Source organism: Choloepus didactylus, chromosome 14, assembly GCF_015220235.1.
Source record: "Choloepus didactylus isolate mChoDid1 chromosome 14, mChoDid1.pri, whole genome shotgun sequence".
Taxonomy (NCBI): domain Eukaryota; kingdom Metazoa; phylum Chordata; class Mammalia; order Pilosa; family Megalonychidae; genus Choloepus; species Choloepus didactylus.
In genome coordinates, this window is record NC_051320.1 from 10,371,217 (window position 1) to 10,389,245 (window position 18,029).

Consider the following 18,029-nt stretch of genomic DNA (forward strand, 5'->3'; position numbering starts at 1 on the left):
GGAAAACTCCATACCCTCCCAATGAGACCTGGGCCTCACTAGACTGGGAAAATCTGACTAGGGTTGACCATAGCTGAGGAGACCCACTCACAGAAAGATTACATAGAGGCAGAGCAAGAAACAGAAAAAACAAGAGGGGAAAAATTCTGATCAACTAAATAGAACCTAAGTTAGAGGTCTAGAATAAGTTGAACTGAATATCAGAGGCCAGAAAACAAAGCCAACCAACAAGAAAACCACTAGGTAAAAGACAGAAAACAAGCTCCAAAATAAACTAATCAAGAGAATCAGATGCCTAGACAACTTAAGATAACAAGCCATACCAGGAAACATGAAAACATGGACCAGCCAAAGGAACAAACTAATAGCTCAGCTGAGACACAGGAGTGGAGGCAACTAATGCTAAATAAATTTGATGAAATGAAGGAAGATATAGCAAAAGAGCTGAAGGATATAAAGAAGACACTGGCTGACCATAAAGAAGAATTCATAAACTTAAAAAAACAAATGGCAGAACTCATGGGAATGAAGGCCACAATGGAGGAGATGAAAAACACAATGGAGGGACACAACAGTAGATTTGAACAGGCAGAAGAAAGGATCAGTGAACTGGAAGACAGGTCATTCGAATTTATACACACAAAAGAACAGATGGTGGAAAAAATGGAAAAATATGAGCAGGGTCTTAGGGAGCTGAGTGACAACATGAAACACATAAATATATGTGTTATGGGTATCCCAGAAGGAGAAGAGAGGGGAAAAGGGGCAGAAAGAGTAATAGAAGACATATTCACTGAAAATTTCCCAACTCTTATAAAAGACAGAAAATTAGAGATTCAAGAAGTACAACGTACCCCAAATAGAATAGATCCCAATAGACCTACTCCAAGACACTTACTGGTCAGATTGTCCAATGGCAAAGAGAAAGAGAGGATTCTGAAAGCAGCAAGAGAAAAGCAATCCATCACATACAAGGGAAGGTCAATAAGACTATGTACAGATTTCTCTGCAGAAACCATGGAGGCAAGAAGACAGTGGCATGATATATTTAAGATACTGAAAGAGAAAAACTGCCAACCAAGAATTCTATATCCAGCAAAACTTTCCTTCAAAAATGAGGGAGAGATTAAAACATTTTCAGACAAACAGACACTGAGAGAGTTTGTGAATAAGAGACCGGCACTACAAGAAATACTAAAGGGAGTGCTACAGGCTGATAGGAAAAGACAGGAGAGAGAGAGTTGGAGAAGAGTGCAGAAATGAAGATTATCAGGAAAGGTAAAAGGAGAGGAAAAAATAAGATATGACATATAAATTCCAAAAAACAAAATGGTAGTAGAAAGTACTGCCCTTACAGTAATAACACTAAATGTAAATGGATTAAAGTCCCCAATAAAAAGACACAGACTGGCAGAATGGATTAAAAAACAGGACCCATCTATATGCTGTCTAAAAAAGCAAACCTACACAGTAGGATCAGAGAAAATTCTGCTGAATAACTTTCTTAATTTTATTTATTTCTTGTTGAAATGTATAAACTATTTCAACCCAATTATGTCCACAGGTACTGTCTTCTTGCCTCCATTTCTTGAACAAAACCTTCTATGAAATAAAACATTTCAAATAGTTTTCTCTATTTGTGATTCTTTTGAATATTCTGACAATTTTAGATGCTGAAAATCTGTAGACCTTCAGAATTTCATTTCATTCTGATAGAATATATAATTTTATCCAATTAGAAATAGAAGCTGAATCAAAATTTCTTTCTTGCCACAAGCTAAAATATTCCGAAGCACAAATTGTAGAAATTCAAATTAATCTGTACACATCTGAACACTCATTATTCAGTATGTTTAAATCTTGCCTTGTTTTTGTACAGAAAAAGTTCTCTCTCTCCCTGTTTAAAAGTTTCATTTTCAGTAACCATAATTTGATAATAGCCTCAAAGGCTGTTTTTAGTACTCTGTGAGTTGAATATATTGATTAAAATTTTCCATCCATTTTGGAAAAAAATATATAGCCATAATTTAGAGAGTTTATTTAGAAAAAGTTCACTTTCACCATAGGATACAGGTCCTTACAAAGTAGCTTTTAAGTGACTCAAATTTTTCAAAACCATAATTAATCAAGGACAGCAAAGAAGAAGGCAAGCCCACACCACCAGTCTAAAGCATCTTGTTGTATTCAACCTTAACGCTGTCACAGAAATTTGTTAATTCAGTTACTTATTGGTCATGTAAAATGTAAAATGTAAAACTTAAAGAACTATAGCATCTTTTATAAAAGGCAGAATATCTCATCATTTATGAGTGCAATTATACATTATGTGTCCACAACCAATTCTAAGTATATTTCCATATATTTGCTGCTCCATGGATTTCTTTTTTATTGTCTCTGATCTTTTATTCTAATTGTTCCATTTATCAAATTGGTGCATAACAATCTACCCTCAAACTTAGATGCTTAAAATGATAATCTATTTTGTTCATGAATCTGCAATTCGGACAGGTCTCAGCATGGATTGCTTGTCTCTGCTCCATTCAGAGTCAAATGGGCAGCTCACCTGGGGCCTGGGGAATCCATGTTTGAGACAGCTCACACCCGTGGCTGGCAATTTACAGCGTGCTCTCAGTTAGGAACTTGGCTCCTCTCCATGTGGGCCCCTTTACAACTTCTTAGGCTTCCTCACAAAATGGTGGTTCAGTTCAAGAGAAAAAGGCGAAAGAACACGACAACAGAATGACATCCGTGATACCCTCTTGGCCAAGGCAGGCACTAACACCCACCCAGGAGTGGAAGGACACAGACTTCACCTCCTATGGGGGAGAGCATGGTTCTAGAAGAGCTGTGGAATGGGAGATACTGGTGCAGCCATCTTTGGAAAATACAAATCTGCTGCACCAACTAAACCAATCTTTGAGAAACTAAAATAATTATAACAAAAAATACATCAGTGTGTACAGTAATGTGCTACATAATAACTGTCCTTTTCTTGGGCTCCAAAGGTTTCTTAACTTTGTGAGAATATTATTTATACCACAAGGCTGGGCTTCACCAAAATTTATCACAATTATCACCACAAAAACAAATGATTGCATCTTCAGTGTTGCACTTTTCAACTTAACTATAATAGCTCTCATAAAAAGAGTCATGTATTTCACCTTCAGCAGAATGAACTTCCATGTTTTACATCGATTGCATGAATTAGATGAAATGCATCAAAACTTATTGGAATTCACTGATTGCAAAGCATCTAACATTGATATAAAACCAGCTTCGTCTGGTTCTTGCAAAGTCCTTCTGCTGATGGAACCAATGCACCAAGAGCTTTTGTTTCACATTGTACCCAATAAAAATAAAATTAGACGAAATTATGAAATAATAAATGAAATTAATTTAGTTCTAAATGATGAATCTTGCTCCACTGAATGAAACACAAGCACAAGTGTTAGCCCCTTTCTTATGGGACCACTCACCTTTGAGGCCGAGCCTCATCTAGGACCTCTGTCTTCTGTTTCTCCTGTGGATGATGATAACGGTACAGCCAAGTGGGTGAGAGAAGAGTAGACACACATTTTAAACGTTACACATTCTCATCAGCTTCTATGTCCATTGTCTAGTTTTTCCTTAAACATGAATTATCATTTTTTTGCTTAATACTGCCTAAAGTGTCTCCTGAAAAATTAAAAAAAGCATTTCTAAACAATGAAATTAATAAATTGTAGATTCATACCACATGATAAATGTAGGTAGGAAGACAATTCAGACTAGATAGGACTGCTCAGCCTCCATATTCCTGACATTTCAGATACACCTACAATTTCATACTTTCTTCCACTGACCCCACCAAATGGGGATCTGGAGGCTTTTGTTGTCTTCCCATGTCCAACACCAATTTGGCAGCACTGGCAGGTACATCAGGGAGCCAGCAGGGTTGGGGGAATCAACAGAGAACACTTCCTTGTTACTCAAGGTGGGGTCCATGAGCCCAGTAGAAACAACATCAGCTGGGAGCTTGCTAGAAATGCAGACTCTCATGTCCCCCCCCCAGAACTCCTGAACCAGCCTCTGTGAGAGCCTCTGTAACAAGAACCCCAGGTGATTTGTTTGCCCCTGAATGTTTGAGAAGTGCTGGACTATTTCTCCAGCCACCACTGAGATGGAAAGAACGAAAGGGTAAGATGGCCTGTCTTCTTTGTCTCTACTAAGCATTCCACTTCAGCAACAAGAACAAAAGGTTAAGAAAATGCATGAGCACACTTCATTTTCTCATGGAGCTTGTGGTGGTTTGAAGCTTTTATGTACCCCCTGAAAAAGCCATGTTCTTTTGTCTATTTCTGTGGGTATACACTTATTGTGGGTGGGACTCTTTGTTTTGGTTATTTCGATTGAGTTGCGACCTGCCTCATTCAGAGTGGGTCTTAATCCTTGTCTGGAATCCCTTATAAGAGATGAAATTAAGAGAAGCTCATAGAAGCCCCAGAGAAGCAAAGAGAGGACCCACCAAAGCTGAGAGAGGAAGCCACTGGAACCAGAAGCTGAAAACAACAAAACCTGGGAGCGAAGGACCAGCAGACTCCAGCCATGTGCCTTCCCAGGTGACAGACGTGTCCTGAATGCTGGTAGCCAGTATTCAGAGTCCGGGTTTCATCCTGTTGATGCCTTGAGTTGGACATTTTCATGGCCTAAGAACTGTAAAGTGTAAGTTAATAAATCCTTATTGTAAAAGCCAACCATATCTGGTATATTGCATTCTGGCTGCTTTAGCAAATCAAAACAGAGCTCCTAGAAGGCTGTGCTTGAAAGAGAGGGGTTAGTCTCATTGGGCCCTGGAGGGGCAGGAGCCCGGGGTGATCAGTGGTTCTCTTTCCAATTTAATGTGTAATATGATGAGGGCTCTCTGCACAGCACTGGAAGTCTCCACAAAGTGGAAGTCCATTAAACGCAGGCCGGCTTATGTAACTACTATGTTAATAATAACCCTCCTTTGAAAAATGAATAGTTCTGGGCAAATGTAAAGACAGAGAGGACCATCCCTGGCCAACAGGAAGGTATGATCACCTGACCTTCATAAACCTGCACCCACTATGTGTCTCCTTTCAAAGCTAGAGGTTTCATAAAGTCCATACCCTAGATTAGTTTCTCTTTTTGACAAAGTCAAAAAGCATTTGTCTTTTTATTTAAAATTTGTATTCATCTTTTACTTTCAGCAGTTCTTCTTGTTTAAGGAAAAAAAAATCTTTTAGTGTAGATCAGATAAACCCAAACTCATCTTCAGCCTGTCTTCTTTGTCTCTATTAAATATTCCACTTTAGCAACAAGTCAGATTCATGGAAAAAGGTTCCTGAAAATGGATGGTGAGTTAATTCAGGGAAGAGTAAGTCCCCCTAGGAAGACAGTAGCCAAAATGCCCAAGCAGTGGTATCACTAAGAGTAAATTACTGGGCGTGTTCATTGGCTTAAAACATAGAACAGCTCTTGAACATATAAAGATTTTAAACAATCTTCCCTAATGATCAAGTATTGTTAACGGAAATTGCAAAGTCCCATTAAGATTTAATACAAATATATTAGAACTTGCCCCTCCTCTATCCCGTTTTCCTCTTTTACAAGGATATGTGTTAAGCCAAGCAAGAAGAAAAGCAAAATTGAAGAATGCCATGATTGAAAATTATGGTTGAGCTAAGCAGCCTGATTCAGAAACATTGGAGACTAGAGATTATTTTTTTCTCTGGAAAAGAAAATAAAGGTAATGAGTTGTTTCTACTTCTAAAGACTCTTTGATGATTTACTAGTGCATTAAATTTAATACGCTGTTTTCTAAACTCATTATGTTAAATCAAGAGTCTCTAATATTTTTAATGAACATTATTACATTTATGAGTATTTGAATTCTTCCTCCAATAAAAGCATTTTAAAGTATTGCAATCACTTTCTTGGGTCTTTCTGGGACTATTTATATAGATGATTTCAACTGCAATTGTTAAATTTACTGGGCACATCCTAAGAATTGCTCCTTATAACAACTCTTCAAAACCAGAAGTAATATCCCTATTTTACAATAAAATTAAATGAGACTCAGGATGGCTAACTAATTTGCTCCAACATTATGTCCAGCAGGTGTCATTCATTCTCACACTTACCACAGTTAAGAGTATTTCCATGTGTTACATTTTGGCTGTACAATCTTGCTGGTTTATTCTTGAGGAATTGGCTGCAGTAAAGGCAATGGTGAAATTACGTTACTGCTGGGGGTATTTTTAAAGTATCTAAAAATTTTAAGAAAATTTGAAATTTAAATAAATAAAAAAGGGGAAAAAACATCCAAAGTTCTATCACTCAGAGTTAATAGCCAATGTCTTGGAGTGGATTCATCCAGAAATCTCCCTATGCAATATAATATATATATACCCACAAACATGCACAGATGTTGAGAAATACAGAGAAATTTATGCATTCACTTATCCATGTACATTCACTTCTTCATTCATTCATCCTTCCGGGCATCCATGCATTCATTTAAAACAAACTTACTGGGTCCCACTCTGTGCCAGATATTTTCCTGGCACTCTACAGACAGTGGTAAATATGACAGCTGTGTCTTCTCCTCTCATGGAGAGATAAGCATTAAACAGATAATTCTACAAAAATAACATGTAAAGTGCTATAAGGAAATATTTAATAGGAGCTCACTTTCCCCAGGGGGGATTTGGTGAGCTGAAAGAAAGCTGGTCTGGCTGGAGCTAAAAGAGCAAGGGTGAGCTTGGCAGAAGATGAAGATAGAGAGTTGGGTGCAGGCCCCGTCCCAGGGCCGTTCTGTCCATGTTGAGGATGTTAGACTAAGAACCTAAGAACCATTGAAATGTTTGGGCAAGAGCACAGCCACGTCACATATGCATTTTGAAAAATGACTCTGACTCCAGAGTGGTGATTTCCAAGATCGAAATCTTAGGGGACAAGAGTGGGAAAAGCAGTTCTGACCATGTTGTGTTGTTCCGAACTGATTGCATAGGATTTTAAATTTGGGTTTGGGGGCAGGTCAGGTCCACACAAATGGGGAGCCAGAAGCAATAAGGCATGAAACAGATAATTTACTACTTACAGTTTCTGGAGGGGGGATAGGGAGGGCACAAAGCAAGCGGGAAGTGCCATGGGCTCTGGTGGCCCACCATGGGTGGGGAGCACACAAGCAGAGAGAGAGGGACCCCTGGGCTTGTGCCTTTATCATGGTCCAGGGGTGGTGGTTAGTAGCTTTCCCATGGGAGTCATGGTTTAGTTAGTTCAAAGCAAAAGCCTTCAAGGGAAAGGGATCAGGGTCCAAAGGTGACAAGGATGGTTGGCTTATCATCTGGGATCAGCTGTGGGTTCTGGGTGGGGTGTGGGGGTGACAGTGCTTGGGCAGAGGCAATGGATTTACACTGATACCTGGGTTAATGGCTGGAGCAAAGCCAAGAGGCCCTGGCCAAGTGGCTGCCAACACAGCACAAACAAAACAGAAGCTCAGGACGTGTGTCAATCTATGCAAGAGATAACGGCGGCTCTGACCAGTGTGGTGGCCCCAAAAGACACTGAGAAGTTGTAATAACTACGGCCTGGTAGGCTGGGGTGATCGCTACACTTCCACTTAATATACAGTGACCGTCCTTTCCATGTTAATTAATATGGATTTACATTGTCAATGTAATGGCTTCGTATTGACTATTATGGTATAACATGATTATATAATTAATCACATTCTATTAGACTGCTATTTCATTTCACATTTTTCAGTATTAGAAAAAAGCAGCAGGGAACAAACTTGTGCATATGCTTTTCTGAACTTGTCCAATTCTTTCATCAGGATAAATCATTAGAACTGAATTGATGCATCAAAGAATTCGGAGGAGGGTGAGGCTTTCATCAAAACAGACTGCACAAAGCATTTAGGTTGTATAATTCATACCTCAACAAGACTGTAGGAGCGTGACCATTTTCTCTTATTCTCAACTCATATTTTGTAATCTTTGCCAAGCTGATGGCTAATTTTTTTTCCTCTGGATGCTTGAAGAGTTGGAACATTTGGATTCTTTTGTGACCGGCCTTTTATTTTTACCCTTAGCTCATTTTTCCATTGGAAGTTTAACTTTGTTAGATTGATTTAGAAGAAGACTTTAAATAGTAAAGATACTAATCTTATGTCAGTCAAACATATGTTTCAGACTATTTTTCTGGCTTCATACTTGTCTTTTAAATATATTACTTTTTCTGGAATGGTATTAAAATATTTATAGAATTAAATATAGTGAATCCTCCCATAGTCTAACTTTGGTAACTTGCTTAAGAAAGCCTATTATAGTCTTTTGCATTTAGAAAGGGAGATTTTGCTAATATTACAAACATATTTCTGCCAAAGAAATAAAGGCATGTGGTTACAAGGAACAGACACCTGAGCCAACCTTTTCCCATTCCCCTTTCACTCTTCAAAGGCAACCACATTTTAACGCTTTTAGATGTTTTTATTTCTTTCTATATGGTATCTCAATATCTCTAAGTAACATATTTCAGATTCTGTTTATTCCCAGTGTTGATTTCATGGTTTCTGGATCTATGACTTATTCTTTCTCGGTTTACTCTTTGTTTTGCCGCATACACATCCCAAAATAAATACTTAAGAAATGGGAAAAGGGTAAGATTTCTCAATCCTTGCATTTCTAAAAATATCTTATTCTACCCTCAAATTTGATGGAAAATTTAACTAGAATTAGCCAAGAAAGAATTCTTGATCAAAATCATTTCTCCCTGAAAATTTGAAGGTATTGCCCCACTGTCTGCTAACATCCCATAGTGCTGATCTGAAGCCGGGGGTGACTTTTACCTTCAATCCTTTTAGGTGCTTCCTGTTGTTGATGATGTTGTTTGTTGGCATGTGTGTGTGTGTGTGTGTGTGTGTGTGTGTGTGTGTGTGTGTGTGTGTGTGTGTGTTGGTCTCTGGAGTTTGGGATAGCTTCTTTTGATCCTAGGTACGGTGAAATTGTAAGATGATGAGTCTAGACGTGTGTATTTATTCATTCATTTTGTCAAATATCTTTACCCTCCTTCATTTATTCTCTTTCTAGAACTCTTACAAGTTAGATATAAAACCTTCTGGATTGCTTTCCCAGCTGTCTTTTTCCTGAGATGTTCTGTCTCTTTGTATTTTTGTTTTGATGAATTTGCCCCATATTTGAAAATGAGAGTACTAGAATTTATCTCATGGAGTTGTGAGAGTTAAATGAGATAATGAAAAGGACTTTTTATAGTGACTGCCATTGTATAAATATATATATATATAATTCATAAACATAAATATATAAACAGATAAAGCACTACATAAATGTTAGGAAAGACTTTGTGTAGGAGACTTGCTTCACTTACCTGATAATTTGTGGTTGTGTACCTGAGTGCAGAGCCCTAAAGCACACAGTTTGGGAGGTCTGTGCACCCGGGGGGGCTCGTCGTCTACTAGATTTTGTCTTCGTGTGTTTGAGAAAATGGCCACCATTTTTGCTGGAAGGTTTCTAGAGCGAGAATTTAGCGTTTCTTTCCTGGAGTCTTTCAATTTCCTAATGAAGAACTGTCAGATGTTTTGCCTGAGAGATAAGTGGCTGGCCAACCACACTGCACCTGAGAGTGGAAAAAAGATAAAGGGAGGTAGACAGTTTGCTCAGCAACAGACTTCCATTCACACACTGTTGGAGCCTCCACCCACTACCACATTCACCCACACATTCCTCTTGAGTGCCAAGGATCTCCATGCCCAGAGGTCACATTCACTCTCTCCTCTCCTGAATCCTCCTGTAGGCATGTTCCAAAGTGTCCTTTCCTGCACCCAGCTTCTTGGGTTACCTTATGCAACCTGCTTTGCTCTCCTTCTGGATGCTCAGTGAGGTCTCTCACTCACTGACCTTCACCCATTCTACTCAAGGTTGTATGCCTCTTCCTGAAATTTCCTCCCCTGCAGTGGGGCCTGTGAGGGGGAAGAGGGGGTGTGCTCGGTCTGCTCTCTTCCGCTGGAAACTGGGAGGAATTCTTTTATGAGGGCCATTTCCAAAAAGTTCTGTCACATAGCCCAGAAAGGAAAACTTTCTAATGTGTCTTAATGTCATTCTCATTTCTCTCCTAATTACTGGCTTTTATTTCTCAATAACCTACCATTTTCACAAGTTATGATAAAGATTTGTGCAAAAATTAGAAAGTAGCACAGTCAGTGTCAAGTTCCCAAATTTGATGAAGGACAGGCATTCAAAGCAAAAGGAAAGGAGAGTGGCGACATGATGGAAAAGAAACACTATGGTGATGGCAGTGTGAGCTTTGGAGTCAGGTAGGCTGTGTCCAAATCTTAGTCCTGTCACTTCCTGGCTCTGTGACTTTGGACAACTTTCCCAATCTCCCTGAGCTGATTCCTCACCTAGAATAAAGAGTAATAAAGTCTGGAAGGTCCATTGAGAAAAATGATGCAAAATGTCCAGGCCATCTTTGACTTCCAAGAGGTATTGCCTCAACCCTCATACTGGACCACTTTGTGTGTGTGTGCGAGTGTGTGTGTGTGTGTGTGTGTGTAAATATAAATATATATAAATATATATATATATATACTTTTTCAGCTTGTAGAAATATACATGACAGTGAAAACACAGGCTTTCTAAGATATAATTCCAAATATGCCATGATACCAATGAACTATGAATGTATCATTCATTTCATACCCTGGGGAGCTTATTATATCTCCTGCCAAGGAAAAAATGATAACTGGAGCAGCAGTGTGTTAGCATCATTTCATATTCAAAGATCATCTTCTAATTCTGCCTCAGAAAATAAAGATTAAAAAAATCACTGGATGCTTAAAACAAATAAAACTGTGCCCTTTTTTTCCATAAGTTCTGTTATTTTATCATTGTTTAAACTACATATTCAATATCTTTGGACAGACACTCAAATTATTCAGCATGCTTCTCGGTAAGCTTTTCCAAGCAGATGTCAGAAGTCATAGCGTAGGCAATGTCTACAGAGCATAATATTAACTGCCTCAAATACCATTAATAATTAGAATAATAGCAAAGGAAAAAGGAAATAATTCTATAAAAAATAATCATGCCACCATCTACACAATAAGATGTGTACTTTTTTTCCTCAGTTTGTTCTCCTTATGCAATAGAAAAATTGTTTCATATTTTCCCAGTGAAATTGCTAAATCCATTAGGACTTCCATAGAAACAGCCTAGCACAGAAATTTGAGCATTCTTAGACCTAAGGAAGTTTTAAACTGTGCTTATAGAGTACTAGAACAAATGGAGATTGGGCAATTAGCCATTTCATATCAGTTTTAATAGTCACACCAGATAATGCAAGCCTCAAGTGAGCCAACCAATTTGCTTGAACTGTTCTACCTGCACTGTAGTTAGTACAACACCAAATTAAATACTAAATATAAGCAGTGTTTTAAGACACTATAATGAACTTCATAAATCTCTCCCTCTTTCTATTGTTTTCACTCTTTCTCCCTTGCTTACTCTTCATCCAAGACAGATCAACCACATGATTTCTAGGTTGCCAATCTCCGGAAGCTCTGTGGGAAGAACAGATATACTGGGGTCCAATTTCTAAGTCCCCACTGGCTGTATGATCCTAAACAACTTCTCAAATGTGGAAATAACAGAGTATGGGTCTGGTATGTCTTGTTCAGAGCTGTGTTCCAAGTTCCAAAGAAAGTTTCTGTGCATAAAGTTTGCGCTGTAAATATTGGTTACATGAATGAAGTATGGAATTTAATAAAGTTTTCAGTAGAGTGTCTGGCATATAAAAAGTGCTCAGTAAAAGGCAGTTGTTGTTGATGTTTGTTTACTGCAGCCCACAAGCCCAGAAGGATTAAAAAACTAGAGCTGGGAATCACTGATTAATCACTGGTAATATAGTGTCAACTGGACCACAAAGATTCTACTGTCCAACAGTCATGGCCCTTCTATTCTGCCCTAAGAACATTTTAACAGCTTTATACTCCTAATAGCATAAAATTCCCCCATTTAAAGTGTAAAATTTGATGTTTTTAGTATATCCGCACAGTTATGCTACTGTCACCACTATCTAATTTTAGAAAATTTCCTTCAACACAAAAAGAAACCCTGTACCCAGTGGTAGGCACTCCCTATCCATCCTGTCACCACCCCCTTACCCTTAGCCCTAGACAAACACTAATTTACTTTCTGTCTCTGTAGGTTGCCTATTCTGGATATTTCATATAAATGGAATCATATAATAAGTGGTCTTTGTGACTGGCTTCTTTCATTCAGCATAATGTTTTCAAAGTGCACCCATGTTTAGCATGTATCAGTACTTCATTCCTACTTATTGTCAAATAATATTCCATTTTATGTATATTTCACATTTATTCACTCATCAGCTGATAAACATTTGTATTGTTCCACTTTTAGGAATGGTGGTACTTTGGACATTCCTGTACATCTTTTTGGTGGATTATTGTTTTCATTTCACTTGGATATACATCTAGGAGTGGAATTGCTGGGTCCTATGGTAACTGTACATTTAATATCTTGAGGAATTGTCAAAGTGTTTTCCAAAGTGGCTGCACCATTTTACAATTCAATAGCAATGGGTGAGTGTCCCAACTTCTACAAATTCTAACCAACACATGTTTTCCTTTAGAGGAGTTGTAGATTTACAGAAAGTTCATGCAGAAAATAAAGAGTTCCCATATAACTGCCCCCTTTATTAACATTTTGCATTGGCATAGTACCCCTTTGTTAGAACTGATGTACTACAACTGTACTATTAACCATAGTCCGTAGCATACATCAGGGCTCACTATTTGTGTTGTACAGCCCTATGGTTGTTTTTATTTTAATTTTATTCAACACATATGCCACCTAAAATTTCCCCTTCTAACCACATTCAGATATATATTTCAGTGGTGTTAATTACATTCACAATGTTGGTCACCAGTATACATTACCAAAACTTTTCCATCACCTCAAACAGAAACCTAACACATTTTTATTATATCCATTCTAGTAGGTGTGAAGCAGCATCTCATCAAGATTTGATTTATATTTCCCTAATGACTAATGATGGTGAGCACATTTTCTTGTGCTTTTTGCCCATTTTTATTTCTTCTTTGGAGGAATGGCTATTATTGAGTTGTTATATATATTCGGTGATTTGTAAATCTTTTCTCCCATTTGGCAAGTTTTACTTTCATTTTCTCCCTTTTGTCATTGCAGAAAACAAGTTTTTAATTTTGATAAAGTCCCATTTTTTTTTCTTTTACCACTTTTACTTTTGATGACATATGTCTACAAAGCCATTTTGTAATCCAAGTTTGCAAAGATTTACTCTATACTGTTACAGTTAGCAATGTGATCCAATTTGAATTAATTTTGGTATATACTGTGAGATAAAGTCCAGCTTCATCTTTTGCATGTAGTTATCAAGTAGTTCCAGAAGCATTTCTTGAAAAAACATTTCCCCCATTGATTACTTTTGGCACTCTTGTTGAAAATAAATTGACCCTAAATGTAAAGGTTTATTTCTGGACTCTCAATTCTATTTCATTGATCTATATATCTTCCCTCATGTCAGTATCATACTGTCTTGATTACTGTATTATTAGTTAGGGTTCTCTAAGGAAACAGAATCAATGAGAGATATCTATGAATATAAGATTTATAAAAGTGACTCACACAACTGTGGGGATGCACGAGTCCAAATTCCATAGGGCAGTCAGCAAACTGGCAACTCCAATGAAGATGTTCAATGAACTCCTCAGGAAATGAACTGGCAACTTCGATGAACTCCTCAGGAAATGAACTGGGATCTTCGATGAATGTGTTCAATGAACTCCTCAGGAAACAAACTAGCAACTTCCATGAACTCCTCAGGAAATGCTTCGCTGAGCAGACAAGGAGGAAGATGAAGGTCCTCTATCTGTCTTGCTTAAAACTCTTCAACTGATTGATTAGATTAAATCCAGCCAACCGCATTCTCTCATTGTGGAAGACACGCCCTTCGTAGAGTCATCAGTCACAGCTGCAGCCAATTGACTGATGATTTAATAAACCAGCCTGTTGATTTATTAACCAGCCACAAACAATTAGGCCAGTGCTTGCCTGACCAGACAGCTGGGTACCATCACCTGGCCAAGTTGACACATGAACCTAACCATCACACTGTAGTTCTGGAGTTAAGTTTTGAAATTGAGTACTTTGAGTTCTCCAACACTGTTACTCTTTTTCAAAATTGTTTTTACTGTTTGAGTCTCTTCATTTCCATCTGAATTTTTGGATCAGCTTGTCTCTTGCAGCAAAAAGGCAGCTGGGATTTTGATAGAGATTATGCTGAATCTGGAGATCAATTGGCAGGGTGTCACCGTCTTAATAATATTAAATCTTCTGATCCATGAATGTGGAATGTCTTTCCATTTATTCAATCTTATTTAATTTCTTTCAATCATGTTTTATAGTTTTCCATGTACAAGTCTTTCCCCTTCTTGTTAAATTTTTTTCTAAGTATCAATTTTTGTGATTTGATCTTAATCTTGCAACACTGCTGAGCTCATTTATTTGTTTAATAACTTTTTAGTGGATTCCTTGGGATTTTCTATATATAAGATCATGTCATCTGTAAATAGAGATAGTTTTATTTCTTCCTTTTCAAATGGATTGCTTTTATATCTTTTTCTTGCCTAATTTCCCTGGCTAGAACCCTCTAGCAGAACATGGAGTAGAAGTGGCAAAGTGGAATAGAAGTGGCAAGAGTGGACACCCATAACTTAGAGGAAAGTTATTATGTATAATATCAGAGTTATTTTGATGATGCCCTTTATAAGATCATGGAAGTTCCTTTCTATTTCTAATATGAAGGATGTTTTCATCATAAAAGAGTTTTGAATTAGTCAAATGTTTCTTCTGTGTCTAATGAGATAATCACACAATTTTTTTTTTCCATTTTTTGTGTCTATTGTATAGTATATTGACTAATTTGGGGATATTAAACCAACCTTGCATTCCTAGGATAAATCTCACTGGTTCTGTTGTATATTCCTTTTTATATGTTGCCGGATTCACTCTACTGGTGTTTTGTTGAGGATTATTGCATCTGTATTCATAAGAGATATTGGTCTGTAATCTTCTTTTCTTGTGATCCCTTTGGCTGATTTGGTATCAGGGTAATACTAGCTTCATAGTATGAGTTAGGAAGTGTTCCTTCCTCTTCTTTTTGGCAAGAGATTGTGAAGGATTAGGATTAATTCTTTTATAAATGATTTATAGAATTCACCAGTATAGTCTTCTCATCCTGGGCTTTTCTTTCTGGGAAACATTTTAAATTTACTAATTCAGTGTCTTTACTTGTAATAGGTCTATTTCTTCTTTAGTTAGTCTCAACAGTTTGCATCTTTATAAGAATTTGTCCATGTCATCTACAGTATATAATGTGTTGGCATACAGTTGTCCATAGTATTCCCTTATAATCTTTTCTATTGATGTAAGATCATTAGTGATATTTCCTCTTTTATTTCTGATTGTACTGATTTGAGGCTTTCTTTTCTCTTGGTCAGTCTAGACAAAGGTTTTTCAATTTTGTTGATCTTTTCAAATAATCAACTTTTTGTTTGATTCTTTTACTCTCAATTTTATTTATTTCCACTCTATTCTATTACTTCCTTTATTTTGTTGCTTTATGTTTACTTTGCTCTTCATTTGTTTTAGTTTCTTGATGTGGAAGTTTAGGCTATTGATTTGAGATCTTTCTTCTTTTCTTATTTAGGCATTTATAGCTCTAAAAATCCCACTCAGCAGTGTTCTAGTAGCATCCCATTGTCTTTGTGTGTAGTGTTTTTGTTTCTATTCACCTCACAGTATTTTCCAAAGTCCCATGTGATTGTTTCTTTCATCAATTGTTTAAGACATATTTCCTTTCCACAAATTTGTGAATTTCCAAATCTTTCTACTCTTACTGATTTCCACTTTAATTTCAATGTGATTAGGAAATACACTTTATATGATTTTAATCATTTTTCATCATTAAAGGCTCGTAGTATATCCTAATTTATGGTCTATCATATCCTAGAGAATGTTCCAAGTGAACTTGAGAAAAATATGCATTCTGTATTGCAAAAGTCTTCTATATTCTTGTATAACTTCTCCCTGGTTTTACTCATTTTTGAAAGTAGGATATTCAATTCTCTAAATATTATTGTTGAATTGTATATTTGTCCTTTCAATTCTATCCATTTCTGCTCCAAGTATTTTGGGGTTCTGTTGTTAGATGCTTATGTTCATAAATATATCTTCCTGATAGATTGACTCTTTTTATCATTATAAAATGCCCTTTTTCACTAGTAATAATGTTTCTCTTAATATTAATATAATCACTATTGCTCTCTTTTGGTTACTGTTTATATGGTACATTTTCCATTCTTTTACTTTCAACTTATTTGTGTCTTTGAATCTAAAGTGTACCTATTTTTTACAGGATATAGTTAGATCATATTTTTTATCCTTTTTGATAATGTTTGCTTTTTTATTGAAGTCCTTTATCTGTTTATATTTAATGAAGTTACAGACAACTTAAGGTTTATATCTGCTATTTTGCTACTTATTTTATATATTTCCAATGTTTTTGTTCTTCTATACCTCCATTACTGCCTTCTTTTGAGTTAAATAGTTTTTTTCTAGTATACCAATTTAATTTCCTCTTTTCTCTTTAACTGTACTTTTTAAGTTATTTTCTTAGTGGCTGCCCTGGGGATAAAATATGTTAACTTAAAACAATCTAGTTTGGATTAATACTAACTTAGATTCAATTGTACACAGAAACATGTTCCAATAAAGCTCCATTATTTTAGCTGTCATAAAATGATCTACTTATGTATTGTAAGCTTATTAACACTGCTTTATGATTATTGCTTTGTTCAATTGTCATTTAAATTAGATTGGAGAAGAAAAGAGCTATAAAAATACATTAATGCTCTTTTTTATATTTACTTGCCTAGTTGTCTTACTAGGGCTCTCTGTTTCTCATATGGATTCCGTTTGCCATCAATTGTCCTTTCATTGTTTAGTCTGAAGGACTCCTTGTATTTCTTCTTGGGCAAGTATGATAGCAAGAAAGTTTCTCCATTTTTGTTTATCTTGTAATGTCTTAATTTCCCATTCATTTTTGAAGAATAATTTTTCTGGATATAGAATTTTTGGTTGGCAGTTTTCTACTCTCTGCACTTTTTCAAATGTCATCTCAGTCTTTTGGCCCTCACAGTTTCTGATGAGAAGTCAGCTGTTAATTTTACTAAGGATCCTTGTATGTGATGAGTTATTTTTCTCTTGTTGCTTTTAAGAGTCTCTCCTTGTCTTCAGATTTGGGAAATTTGGTTATGATGTATATAGACCTCTTTACATTTATCCTACTTGGAATTCATTGAGCATCTTTGATGGGTAGATAGATATTCTTCATCAATTTGGAAACTTGTTTGCCATTATTTCTTTAATATTTTTATGCCATTTCTTTTTCATTCCCTTCTGGGGCTCACATTATGCCTTATGTATCCACAGGTCTGTTTATTTCTCTTTATTCCTTTTTCTTTCTTTTTCTCAAACTGGATAATCTCAGTTGACCTATCTTCATGTTCCTCTCACATCTGCTGGTTTTTGTTGTTGTTGTTTTATTTGTTTGTTTGTTTTTTGTTTTTGTTTTTGTTTTTTTGCCATCTCACATCTGCTGTTGAGCTCATCTAGTGAATTTTTTATTTTAGTAATTTTCCCTTTCAATTCTAGAGTTCCTAGTTGCTGCTTTGTTGTCATTTTATCCCTTTATTTATATTCCCCATTTGGTGAGATGTTGTTGTCATACTTTCCTTTAATTCTTTAGACATGGTTCCACTGGTTTGGTTCATTAATCATATTTGTAATAGCTGATTTAATATTTTTATCTGGTAAATCCAACATCTGAGCCACTCAAGAACAGTCTCTATTGACTTTTTTAAAAAAAAAACTATGTATGGG